Here is a 14172-nt window from a genome sequence, read left to right as displayed (position 1 = left end):
GCACAGATGTTAGCTCCAGGCCAGTCTTCCTCAGCGAAAAGAGGAGGAGTGACAGCAGATGTTAGCTCAGGGCTAATCTTCCTCAAAAAAAAATGCATATGTTAAAGCTATATAATGCATTACAAATAACTCTTAGAAAAATAAACAATAATGCAATTATTACTTCCTGGTTACTTCCTGGGTTAGTTACTTCATGGTTGAAGAATTTCCTGAGTAACATTTGATGGCAAGAGAAAAGGCATCCTTATCCTGAATATGGATATAAGGAAAGAATATAAGGAAAGATGGCAGCTCATCCTAATAGATAGTGTATATCCTGTAAGGAGAATAGCTGAGATATGACTATTGGCCACTAAACGATCTCTTCCTTGGTCTCTTGTGTGACTTAAATGTTCCCCTGGTGCACGCATGCATGTTCACCTTAATGTGTTTTTCACTTATGATAGTAAATTTGGGGGATTGCTTCTTTTTTTTTGCAAGTCATCAGAATGAATATTTGCATGATGAAATGTCAGATAGTTTTGGATGCTTGTAATAACTTCAACCTGTTGGAACGTGAGTTGTAAGTGCCTCCTCTGACTTAAAACTAAGTGACTGAATCTTGACATAAAATTTTTGATTAGCAGAGCAGGCTATCCGTACACTGAATTTTGATATGTTTTCCATACATTTTAAAATGGAGGATGCCAACTCCTTTATTACAGCTGAAAGACAAATACCTTTGGTCAAAGTTAATTTCTAAATTTGGAGATAATGAATTGATGTTAAATTGAATGGAGGCGTAGGCATTCTATGATAGTTTGAACTGATTGCATCAAAACGCCAGTTTGTTTTTTATTGGAGATGAGTAGCAGCTTTCAAACAGTTTGGCTTGGTTTAGATTTATAGGTAGTCTCTCTAAATGCAATGGAAGTAGAATACAACAGACTGTCCTTCACTTAGACAACTCTGCAGACCTACCTGAGTTGATTTCCAGGAAGAACAGTGGATTTTTCTGGCTCTCCCAGGCTGCCTCAGTTGAACCCCTTTTGACTCACCACAGTTTTTCTCAGAAGTCAGTAAAGTTATCTGGCAGTCCTAGGAAGTGCCTATGCCTTTATTACTATGAACTTAGGTTCTTTGATGTTATTCTGAAAATAGGCATTGTGGTGGGTTTGGGAGAGTAAAGACTGAGTAAACACAATATTACAAAAATTGCCTAATTTAAATTTAGTAATTCTATGATGTAGATATTTTATCTAGATTTTATAAAAAACTGGAAATCAAAGAGTTTTAAGCCCAAGGTCACATTACCAATAAGCATATGAGTCAGATTGATGCCATACCTGACTCCAAAATGTGTAAAAGCCTTCTAGCAGATTCCAAGGTATTTTTCAAATCCTGCAAGTAGATTGGGGAAATCCCTAGAATATTCCTGCAAGAAAATCCAGTGAGTTTCGTCTAGGTCAATCATATGTTTTAGAGAAGGAACAGTTATAACCTTAGAAGGTATGTCCTAAGCCACTTTTACTACACAGGTACAACCATATTAAAATAAACATGGAATGAAATTAAAGTCTTTAAATGGTGATGATGGTAGCAAGAGTGGAAAAATGGGAGAGGGTTTATATAATATATACATGGAAGAATGAGAATGGAAATTTATGGAATGATATGATGACCTTGCATTTAAAATTCTCAAGTCTTTCATTAGCATCACTTTTGCTGTGCTGCCTCCCCAACCTTCTCCTAAGATTCTAGCAACACGAGATACACTGTGGGGAACTGACCATGTATCTTCTGCTATTCTATTAAAGGCACGAGTTTAAATGTGACCTTAAATCCTAGCTGGAAGAGATCCATTGCAAACCTGTCGTTTCCATTTGGGGTCTAAAGTTCAGAATGGTGGCATGACATAATTTAGACCACACTTAGAAGTCATTGCAGAGCAAGACTAGACTCCCAGCCTCCTAACACTCAAGCCAGTCTTCTTTCCCAAAGACGAGGGGCTTTTCATTTCACTGAAGATTCAACAGGCCAATACTCTACTAAGGGGTTGTGGAAACTTTTCTCACCAGAGTCCACAAGTTTCCATATCAAACTGCATTTCCACAAGTGAGACTTGGTCGTTAATCCAATAAAATCTCTTTCTTGCCGCTGTGTGAAATTGAAATACTACATATGTGACCACCTTGCTTGGGAACTATTTCGGTATATTTTGTTTTTTAAATCTTTCTGCATTTAATTTATCCTGTAGGTTGCCTTAGATCTCTGTCAAGGACACCTCTTATTAAAATTTTCTCCATATATAAAGTAAGTAACAAGATTATATTAGGCCAAAAGAAGGAAAGGTTTCTTCAAAGTTTTGTGTGAGAACAGGCTCTGCCTGCAATGAACGCACACACACTCAGCATCTTGAGTGAAGTACTCTTTGCAGAGCCTGAGATGACTTATGGGTGTAGCTTACAAGCTGTGTGCCTTGTGAGGGCTGGTGCTCGCTTAGTTTATTGATGGTGTTTTATTGTATTGATCAGAGAACACGATTTAGCTGATTCCAGTGCCCTGTGGTACTTTCTAGATTGGTATAAACTCTTTATTTTTCTTCTGATTTCTCTTGTCATCATCCATCATTTTTCACTTTTGAGGCAGGCACAACACTTCCATGGTTTGATCTCATGCCCATGCGTTTTAGTTTAGACATATTGCCCTGGGCTAGAAATGTTTCATCTTTTTAATGATCATCCTTATCTTCATTAGAGTGAAAGCACACATTCCTAAATGCTCTGCTATTTTTACTGGAATGACAATGTGCTCTAATGAAGAGCCTAGGAGAGTCACTGCAAAGGGATTCTGTCTATTGGTGTCATTGATTAAAATAAACTGATTTCATTCAATTTGTTCTTGGTGATGGTGGAAATTGAATTTGTCAGGTTTCTCAGAGGTTCCGGAGGCTTACCGTACTTTTCCTTAGACTTTATCTCAAGGAGTTTTTCCTGCAAAAACATCAAAGAGTGTTTTGATTAAAAAGGAAAAATCCCTGAGGGGTTTATAATATATCCATTGGACAGGGCCGTAACTATTCGTTTAGATCTCTATCAGTTCTAAAATAGCAGATTTAGAGATTCTGATGCCTCGTATTTGATTCTTTCCCTCCCTTATCACTTGTTCCATTCTTTAAAAAATTCTTTCTTCTCTTACTTCCTCTCCTTTTATTCTTACTTCCTCCCCACTTCCTCTCAGCTATGTGGTTTGAGTCTCAGCAGGTGTCAGTGAAATTTCTTTTAAACATATGTTATCCTCTGTATGTCATGATGAGCTTATATTATACTGTAGAAAAGGTTTTCAAGAGGCAGTTTGGTGAATATTTCTAAAACAACCATTAGAGGCACCTGGGATGCCCTTTGCCTAAGGAGCTCAGGCAGGGATTTTCTACAAACCATTTTAGTAATCTCTCCAGATGTTGGATAACTCTTAAGTGTCATTCGTTTGCTAATTACCTATTGAGCAGAGATTACACCCTTTGTCTAACAAAAGTCCTCATGGACTAATTTTAAACATGTTTTTTCCCATTTAGTTTTCAGTAAAGATGGAGTACAGGATATCAGTGTCCTTGCAATCCTTCTTCAAATGCGTGTAAGAGTTACCAACTTTCATTGAATTTTATTCTAAATAATTTTGAATTTCTTTTACACCTTACTCGCAGGTTTGTTTCTTTTTCATTTATTTTGTTTTCTTCCTAGCCTTTTTCTGGCTCTTCCTCCCAATTCTGTTCCCCCAAATTCTGTCGTTTGATGAGTTTCTGGACTTTTACAATAACCGTTGGGATGGATTGGATGAATCAGCATCAGCAGTCACCATCTCAGTTGAGAAAGAAGCTACATTTTAAGGATAATTCTTAATTAAGAATTAAGAATCCTTGATTCTTTAAGGATATAGAATTTTATTCAATCACGTGCATGACTGAAAAAGGAAAAGTGTTTGTGAGGACTAGCTTCTCAGCATTGTGCTATGATTTATCAAGAGCATCAGTGTGAATTTTAGGATTTTGACTTACTGTTCACTCATAGAAGGTGGAATGATGTGTTTCCCAAAGGTTGTGGTTCCTGTAAATAAAGACCTATAATTAAGAAGCTAAAAATCAACGAGTAGCCAATGACGTCATAGTGAAGCAGTTAACTTGTTTTTCTCCCAAGGGAACACTATAAGTTTGAACTGTGCCTTCTCCTATCTTACATAAGGTAGAGCACCTAATGGAAATTTCAAAGTAAGGAAAGAGATGGCTATCCCCAGTAAGCTGCTCTGGAAGAAGGAAGTTGGCAAAAATAGCACGAGGTATTCCTGAACATTTATGACTTCAGCATCAAAATTTATCAAATTACTTGACATGACTATTTGCTTAAGGAGAACATTAACCATTTTGAGCTATATGATTTTTCCTAAGATTTGATGTGAGTCAGAGGAAATAGTAAAAACTGAATGGAAATAAAGATTGTCCATCTAATCTGAATAAAAATATTTTGGGTTTTGTAGCCTAAAACTACCAGGTCATTATGATTAGCATCTTTTATATTCAACTCCAGACTTATTACAATTACACAAGAAATAGAAATTAGGAATGAATTCATAAATGTGACATAAATCTAAGGATCCCATCATGAGACTTGGATATTAATGAAAATTTTGGAAGTAATAAAGCCAAAGCAGGTGTTAGAATTCCAGCCTCCCTAGCTCCAAGAAACAAAAAATCCCATGGAGTTAAAAAAAATTCCAAAACTTATTTTCCAGTCAGAGCTCTCAACTATCCCTATATGTGAGGTACCAGGTGTTAGAAGTGGAACTGAGCAATGGTACTGTCTGAAGGTGACTTGAAGGGACGTGGAAAAGCTATGCCAGTCTTTCCTCCCACTTAAAACTGTGGTGATTTCCAGGAGTTCAGCTTACCTAATAGATGGAATGAGGTTCTGTGGAAATTGCCATCGACACATTGGAGCTAGAGGAAGAGAAGAGATACTGATACAAGAAATTCTTCCTGCCCTTTAGGACTAGCAGCTCTTTATCCACCCACCAAAGCTCTTGCAAACAAATTTGTTTCTAAGGTCTAGACCACAGGGATTTTGATTTGGATTAAGGAAATCCAGGCCAGCTGTCAGTACTGGTCTAGTCAACCTAGACCAGTGGTTCTCAGCTCTCTGTGCATATTTGAATCACTTGGAAAGAGTTTAAAAATATGAATGCCTGGACCCCACTTGCAGATATTCTGATTTAATTAGTCTGGAGTGAGGCCCAAGCATTGGTATTTTTAAAAGCTTTCCAAATAACAGAGTACTGGTTGTTGTCATGGCAGAATAACAGATTAAACCTCCTGCCAATAACAATTATTAAAGCTGGACAAAATATAAAAGGCAAGTATTTGAAGGCACTGAAGAATAACTAAAGTAGAGAGGCATAAACTAGAAAGGATATGATCCTTGAAAGAAGGGGGACATCTTAGGTGAGTTCAAAAAATACCAAGCTTTTTCCTTGAGTGCAGCCCTCGGCTCCTCTGGGTACAGGTGAATCCTGCAATAAGCAGTAGTCTTACTGGACTCAGGAAACAGAGAGCAATGTTGGAGCTTAAAAGGGAAACTGAAAATTGAGGAGAAAAATGTCAGAGGAAGCCACGGAGAGGAGAATCCCAAAATCTGCATAAAGTTTCTTTCAAATAGTTAGCTGACTCTCAAACTGCATGTACACAAAGTTATACTCCAAAGAACTGAGCAGAAAACTATAGCTTGTAGGGTGAAGAGCTGTACAAAGACTTAGCAGCTTCCAGGCATACAAAGACAGAGTTTGGCATTCATGTCCTGCCAAGTTAGAGGGGCTTGGTAAAAATGTCCAGCTTCTCTTTAAACCCCGGAAGTTCTATGCCTTATGACAATGGGAAAAAATAAAGTCTACCAGCCCTAATGATGCTTAAACTCTAACCTCTGTAGGGTCAAAGTGATATGCTGCTGGTCTTTCTTCTTGCCAAAGAAAAATTTATACTTGGAGAAATATAATTCCTTTAGAGGCTCTACATGTTTTTATCTATAATGTCCAGTGGGAGATCAAAAACTAAGGAGAAATTTTGATTCTGGTCAGGTTGGAGTAAAATGGAATGAGATTTACTCTGTCATCTGACACAGCAACAACACCTGGACAAAATATAAGAATCAACAGCACTCAAAACATTGGACATCAGTCAAAGAAGGAGAGCGTTTCCCAAAGATAGAGAACAAATGAGGTACACCCTCTGCCTGAAACAGTTCACTGCCTGGAGAAAGTTTCCAAGCCAAAGCACAGGAAAGACAGACCTAAGTAAAGTGCAGTGGCCTTCTTGAGTCGAGGATCTTTTACTGTGAATCCAGGAAAGCCAAGCCAGCAAGAGTTCACAGAGCAGAGCCAGATCGAAGAAAGTTGCAAAGAGAGACCTCATTTTCATGGTCCGCCAGAATATGCAGCAGAGTACTAATCAGTGCCTGTGCCTGGGGATGCTTCTTGAGGCCAGGACAAGAAACACCCTAAAGGATGAGAAGGAACAGTGGCCTTGAAGAGTGACTGTTCCCAACAGAAAGCAGAGAGCAGAAAGCCTCACAATGCATGAAGAATTGGTTACAGTACTAAGAATGGTATTGCTTCAGTCCTGGGGAAAATGCACCCCAAACTGAATGCTACTCTGGTCTTGCCTAAGTAAGCAGGAAAGCGGAATGAAAATATATCAAGTTGTTTCAAAGGAACTTCCTTACTTCCCAGAACAAACTCCAAGAATATTTATAGGAATTTTAAAAAGTAGCATCTGAAATGTAAAAATCATAATGCTGTTGATTGAATGTTGTGTCCCCCCTAAAGTTCATATGCTGAAATCTAATCCCCAGTGTGATGGTATGAGGAGGTGGAGCCTTTGGGAGATGATTAGATTATGAGGGCAAAGCCCTCATGCTGAGATTTGTACCCTAATAAAAGAGAACGCAGAGAGCTCCCTCATCCCTTCCACTGTGTGAGGACATGGCAACAAGATGGCCGTCTACGAACCAGAGAGTAGGTCCTCAAGAGATATCAAATCTGTCAGTGCCTTGATCCCGGACTTCCCAGCCTCCAGAACTGTGAGAAATAAATGTTGGTTGTTTAAGCCACTAAGTCTATAGTATTTTTGTCATAGCAGGCTGAGTGGACTAAAAGATAATTTTTAGCATCCAATCAAAATTATCAGCATGCAAAGAAATAGAAAAAATATAACCTATAGTGAAGATTTTTAAAAATCCACTGAAACTGACCCAGAAATGATACAAATGATCAAATTTGCAGAGGAGGGCATGAAAAGAGTTACTACGATTATATTCTACATGTTTAAGAAGCCAGAGGAAAGACTGAATATATAAAGTAGACATATGCAGGGTACTATTTTAAAGGATCCAAAGGAAACTTTTACAGATGAAAACTACAGTGTCTGAGATGAGAAATATAAAGGATGAGATTAATAGCAGTTTATACACTGCAGAAGAAAAGACTGGTGAATTTGGAGACATAATGAAAGAAACTATACAAAACGCAATGCAGAGAGTAAAAGACTGAAATAAATAAAGCATTAGGGAGATTTGGAGAAACTTTGATTGGCTAAATATACATGTAATTAAAGTCCTCAAGAAGGAGAATAAAAGAATAAATGTATTTGAGGAAAAAATGGCTGGAATTTTTCCAAATTTGATTAAAAGCACAAACTCAAATTATTAGTTTCCTTGGGCTGCCATAACAAATTTCTACAAAGTCGACAGCTTAAAACAACAGAAAAAAGTCCTAAATCAACATGTTGGCAAGACCACGCTCCCTGTGAAGTTTCTAAGGGAGGGTGCTTCTTTGCCTCTTCCGGCTTCTGGTGCCTCTAGGCATTCCTTGGCTTCTATCTGCATAACTCCAATCTGTACTACCATCTTAACATACATTTTTGTTACAAAAGGTCATAAAGTAATAACAATAAGTTGGTGGAAGAAAGTGAAGGAAAGAGTCCTGGCTCCGACTGTTAGGAAAGCTGTGATTTGAGCTCTTCCTTTGAGGATATGCTTGGGATAATTAGACCTGGAAAGTCTGGGAATAGGTCCCTGGGAATAGACCTAATGTAGAGATCAGAGAAGTGGCACAACAAGAGAACTCATCAAAGCACTTGGCTGTGATGGGACCATGGCACAGGGAATGCAATTGCCCTGCAAATATGCCACCACCCAAAGTTCTGGGTCACTGCAGGGGCTTGAGGCTTTACTTTCTAAAGAAACAATGCTGTGGCAGACCTGCTGCTCATGGGTTATGTGGGAATCACACCTCTGCAGTCACACTGGTCAACATGTTTTTGGTTGAGGGTTGTATCTCTATATATTCTTTAAAGTACTTCAGTCTAGACTGTGTGATGATGCAATTAGTAAGCATTTGAAGTACCCTAATTAAGAATCCATATTCCAGAAATAGCTAAAGCAAAAGCTGCAAATATCACAGCCTGCACTTGAAATATTAGTAGTTAACAAGAGGAATATTAGAAATAGTTTTTCAATTGTGAAATGAATGTTGGTTAATATCTGGAGTTAGCTAGACATATTGTACCAGCACCTCAGTCTTTGCAAATACGTTATATGAATCTGGTCAAGTAGGAATCGTCAGAGAAGGGTGGTAGGTCAAAACTCTGTTCTGTCCTGTTCTACCCATTTAATAGAGGATTCTGTCTCCTAATCCAACTTGAAGGTGACTTTATCCTGTCTTTAGTATAGTTTTACATTTGCCTTCGAACAATTATAGAAGGAGCTTATAGGAGGAGACAGGAAGTGGGAGCTACATTGAGTTTATGAACAGATTATGTATTTTTTTTTTTTGTGCCGGTAGAGTAAAATGTCTACATGTGTGGAAAATGGGACCTGAACTTGCTTTCACTCTAACATTCTACCTGCTAGTTAGGTTGTGGGGAAGCAGAACCTCTGCTCTCAATTGCCTTCAGCCACTGGGGGCTGCCTACTCTCTCTATAGAAAATCTGACTCTGAGGAAAGCTGAATTGGCAGAGGTCAGCTTCCTAACAGTCAAGTTCCTGAGCTCCAGATGCTGGAAAGTGTGACACATTGGTTTATCCTGAAAAGGTCAGGAAACAGGGGAAAGAGCTGTATTTCTGAACCTAAAAAATCATGTAAAAAATAGCCCAAACTCTGGTTATTCATGGTGGATGAGGGGAAGAAGAAGCAGGTAGGGTCTTTCACTTTGCTTAGACATTTTTATACAGCAAATATATTCCTTTCAGAATATGTGTATCACTGTTCGTATATGTGTATGTAATAATATCCATATAAGTCTATGGATACATTTGAAGCATATTAATTTGTCTAGAGTGTAATTTTTTCTTTCTTTTAGTTAGAGTGGGTACCTGATTTACTTTCTTGGACAGATTTTTGTCTGCAGGTGTGAATTGTTGTTAAAAAAGAAAAAAATAAATCGGCTTTCCTCTGTCAAATAATGTGCCAGTGAATTCTTCTTTTGGTTTAAATCTACAAGTGATTTCTTTTACAGAAAACGTGCTACAGAGCTATGCATTGCATTGTATAATATCTGTCTGCTTATTTGACACTGAATGCATAGGCAGTATTTCGATTTTCTTTTTTCCCTTTTATTGGACTTGAGTAAAGACCCTTTGCATTAACAATTTACAAGTTCTCTGTGCTTATAGAGAAAGTAAAATTAATACTCTTTTTTTAATCCAGGAAATATTTTGAGTAAACAACATGATGCTTTGTAGTATAAGCTTAACAAATAACTCTTCCCTGTGACAACATCTGAGGATGGGGCAAAAATTGATTTCCCCCTGCCAAATCAAACGAAATCCTTAATTTCTTCTTCAGTCTTGATCTTGATCTTCTCATTTTGTACCTTTCTTCTGGATACAAAACCTCACGGTTTTCTCTTGTGGTTCTTCCGTTTATCCTATATTTATCTTGTATTCATGACCAGTGAGATGCCCATTGCAATGTGGGTGGTGCCACTTCCCTAGGTGACCTTGGGCAGTTACCTCACTTCTTTAGGATCCAATGATCTCCTGTGTTAGAAATCAATCATATGTAGCTCTTACATTAATTGGAAAAGATTTAAGGAAACTGTGCATAAAAAGCTGTTGGTACAGAACATGTTCTCAATAAAGGTTAGGTTCGTTCCCTTCTGGTATATATGTATGTATATATATGAATATATATACTCATATGTATGTGTATAAATATCTATATACATATAATCTTCACCATCACCACCAACATCATCATCACTTTCATTATATTTCTTGATCTACATGGAGAGACTTACTATTTAAAGTTATTTTTGTTAGTGAGATATCACATTGAAATAATACTCAAATACAAGAATTTTTGTTTGCCTATAATTGTTTTAGTTTTAAAGCAGAGCTGCTTCATATGCAGAATAAAGAACTCTTTGAAATCAATAAGAAAAAGACGGACTTTCCAGTAGAAAAGTAGTTAGGAGTTGAACAAGTATTTCACAAGTTATCTAAATGGCTGGCAAACATGAAAAGGGCTCGGATTAATTAGTAATTAGGGAAATAAAAAATGAAACCACAATGAGATTTTAACATACACCGTCAATAAGGACTGAAATAAAAATTATTTTCAATTCCAAGTGTTATCGAGAATGTGGCAAGACTGAAACTCTCAAAGGTGACCTTGGGACTATAAATTGGTAAACCCACACTGGAAAAATTTTAAGCATTTTCTATTCAACTTGCACATTCACCCATCTTAGGACTCCTAGTTATATACCCAACAGAAATACATGCACATGTGCACTAAAAGACATATACAAGAATTTTCAGAACAGCACTATTTGCAATAGTTAAAACCTGGAAACTACTGAAATGTTCATCAAAAGGTAGAATGGATAAATAATTTGTGGTGTATTCATACAATCGAACGCTATATAGCAAAGAAAATGAACAAATTACTGCTACAAGCAACATCAGGGATTAACCTCACAATCATAATAATATAAAGAGTAAAATAAGCCGGACACAAAAGAATATGTACAGTGTGAATCTGTTATATAAATTCAAAACCAAACAAAACTAATCTATGCTGATGGCAATCAGAATCTCTTTGGAAAGGGACTAGTAAATAGGAAAGAGCACAATGGGTACTTATGGGAATGCTGATTAATATTCTATTTTTTGTTTTGAGTGGAAGTTATACGGGTATGTTCAAGTTTAGAAAGTTGATAGAGCTGTGTACTTATTTGTCTATATAATTACATATAATTTTTGATTTACTTAGATACTTTTATATATTTGTGATATTTCAATTTAAAAAGTATGAAAATAGTAAAATCATGGCGCTACCTTATAGACGGTGATGTAATTCACTTAAGGCTTAGAAAGAAATAGGTGTTTTTGTGGGTTTATATTTTGTTTTGAGATGTAGGGAGATGAGTCTGAGAGGGTAGTGGATTGGAAGTCTTAGCATTAACTTGGTAAAAATGGAGGAAATAGTAGCTGTTAAATGCAATATTTTTCAGGTTTCCAAATTCGATTTGTATATACCTTTCTTGTGTTAACAGAAATTTGTTGGATGAAGCTTTGCCGTTTGCTTGTTGGTATAATTTAGGGTTTTGAATAAAAAGCTAAGAATTAGCTTCTGGATTTTAGAAGATCAGAAGAGATCAACTTTACCATAATCCTTATTTCTACATGTTGGCTTTTGATCTCTGAGGAGGCAAACTCCTGGATTCACTGTCTTTTTTGAATGCTGTTTGCATAAAGAACCCTCACCTCAGGTAGGTTCCTACCCACGGCTCTCTGACCTGTGGCTCTCCTCACCTCCAGCATTGTCCGGATCTAAGATTCTTGTATAAAGGAGATTAGAAGAAAGCTAGTTATTAGTTTCTCCCAAATGAAATACGTGACTGATATTTATAATTCCTAACATTTATTCAGCTCTTATGATATGTCAGTTCTCAAAATTATTCTGTTTCTCTTGACTCCATTGTTTCACTTACTGTGTTCGCTCTCTGGTTCAAATCACAAGCAATTCTGTTGAGTCAACCTTCAAAACATAGCCTCAGTAGATGATCTCATCACTGCTGCTGCCACCCTAGTCCAAGGCATCTTTGTCCTGTACCTGACCTACTGCACTAGCTTTGTTGCTGGTTTCTCTGTTTCTTATCAATCATGCAAGCAGAGTTCAGGTTCTCACTGCTCACCCTGGTGGTGCACATGGCCCAGGGTGGGAAGCTCCTGAAGTCGTTCATGAGCCTAGGACCACAGAGCATGTGCCATCCACAGAGTCTGCAGGCCCCCCGTGGACTGCGTAGTTTCAACTCCGACTCATGGCTGAATCTTGGGTGCCCTCTATTTCTGGAATTTTCAGATTTCTTTTAATTCACTTGGTTGGGGTGTGTGTGTGTATGTATGTATGTTTATATCATATTTTGTTCCTCATTTCTAAATTTAAAACAGGAAGAAGAATCCTCCATCTCCTCAGTGTGACATCTTGACTGGAAGTCTCTAAATATATAATGTTGACAAGGGCGTACGACTAAGTAACAATTCAATGATAACATCTATTGATGATATTCTAGTTCACTTTGCATTTTCTCATACATTCTCATTTCTCATATATTCTTATTTAATATTCATTACATACCATTTTTAGGAAGGTTTTATGATTCCTTTTTTCCCTATAGAGAAAAAAGATTTTAAAAAACATGAGAAAGTTGAGTCTGGACAGTTTAACTCATTTAAGTTAATTTTTTTTAAATAGTGATTTTACTTATGTTAACATATACTTCATAAGAAAACCACAGCAATATAGGAAGTAAAAGAAGATAAAGAAAATCACCCTAAATACCAACTCCTAGAAGTAAATATCAATTTTAGATGGACACTGTTTCAGGCTTCACTCTTAGAGTCATAGACTTTCGCTCACAGACTTCACAAGTGGACAACAGAGAGATAAATGGATGACCAAAACTGGGATTTTGATATTTTACTCTGCAGGTTATTTTAGTAAAATAGTATGAAAATTAATTTAACTTATGAAAATATAAGAATTAATGAACTTAACACAAAACATCTAAATTTTCCTCTATGTTAAAAACAGAATACGGAAATTAGTTTTTGAGGTCAAACACAATTTACCTTAAACGTAGCATACACTTCCACTATTGACAAAATGAAGAAATTTTCAGTTACACATATTTCCATTTTTACTCCAGTATTTATTGATCTTTTTCTTATTTTTAACTTAAGATTTATAATGTTAATATTCTAAAGCATTATTTCTATATTTACAGCCCTAGTGTTTTTATAATACCTTCTCCAATTTAAATTTTGTTTTGATTCATCTCTAAGTAGTTTGGTTTCATTAAAGGAGATTTTTATTTAAAGTATTCAGTGAGCAATAATCATATAAATGTTTTCTGCATATGTGATAGTGTCTATTGTTTTATATTTATAGTTTAGCTTGTGTTTTAACCAGTATAAGCTAGGTTTTGCTGCAGTAATAAAGTGTTTTCTATTCGTTTCACCTGTTCTTTGCTTCTTTTTCCTTCTTTTTCTGCATTTGTGTTGAGAAATTTTTATGATTTCATTTTATCTCCACTATTGGTTTTTTAGCTAATTCTTTGTTGTATTATTTCATTAGTTATTTGAGGAGTTATAGTATACATATTTAAACCATCATAGCCTCCTTAGCGTGGTATACCACTTCAGGTATAATATGAGAAATTTACAGCAGAATGTTTCCATTTCTCCCCTCCTTCTTTTATGTTATTTTTTACACATTTTACTTTTAAGTGTTTTAAACCTCACAATACATTTGTATTGTTTGTATTAGCTTCCTATGGCTGCTGTAACGAATTATCATATATTTAATAGCTTTAAACAACACAGATTTATTATGTTATAATCTGGAGGTCAGAAGTCCAGATGGTCTCATTAAGCTAAAATGATGGTGGCAGCAGGGCTGTGTTCCTTCCAGACACTCTAGGGGAGAATCTGTTTCCTTGCCTTTTCCAGATTCTGGAGGCTGGCACATCCCTTGAAACATGGTGCCCTTCCAAAGCTAGCGATGGCTGGCCAAGGCTTTCTCATTCTGTATCAGTCTGATATTCCCCTTCTACTGCCTTCCTCTTTCACTTAAAAGGACGTTTGT

The sequence above is a fragment of the Equus przewalskii genome, chromosome 17, assembly GCF_037783145.1.
Source record: "Equus przewalskii isolate Varuska chromosome 17, EquPr2, whole genome shotgun sequence".
In the NCBI taxonomy this organism is placed as follows: Eukaryota; Metazoa; Chordata; class Mammalia; order Perissodactyla; family Equidae; genus Equus; species Equus przewalskii.
Note: the sequence above shows the minus strand (reverse complement) of the source record.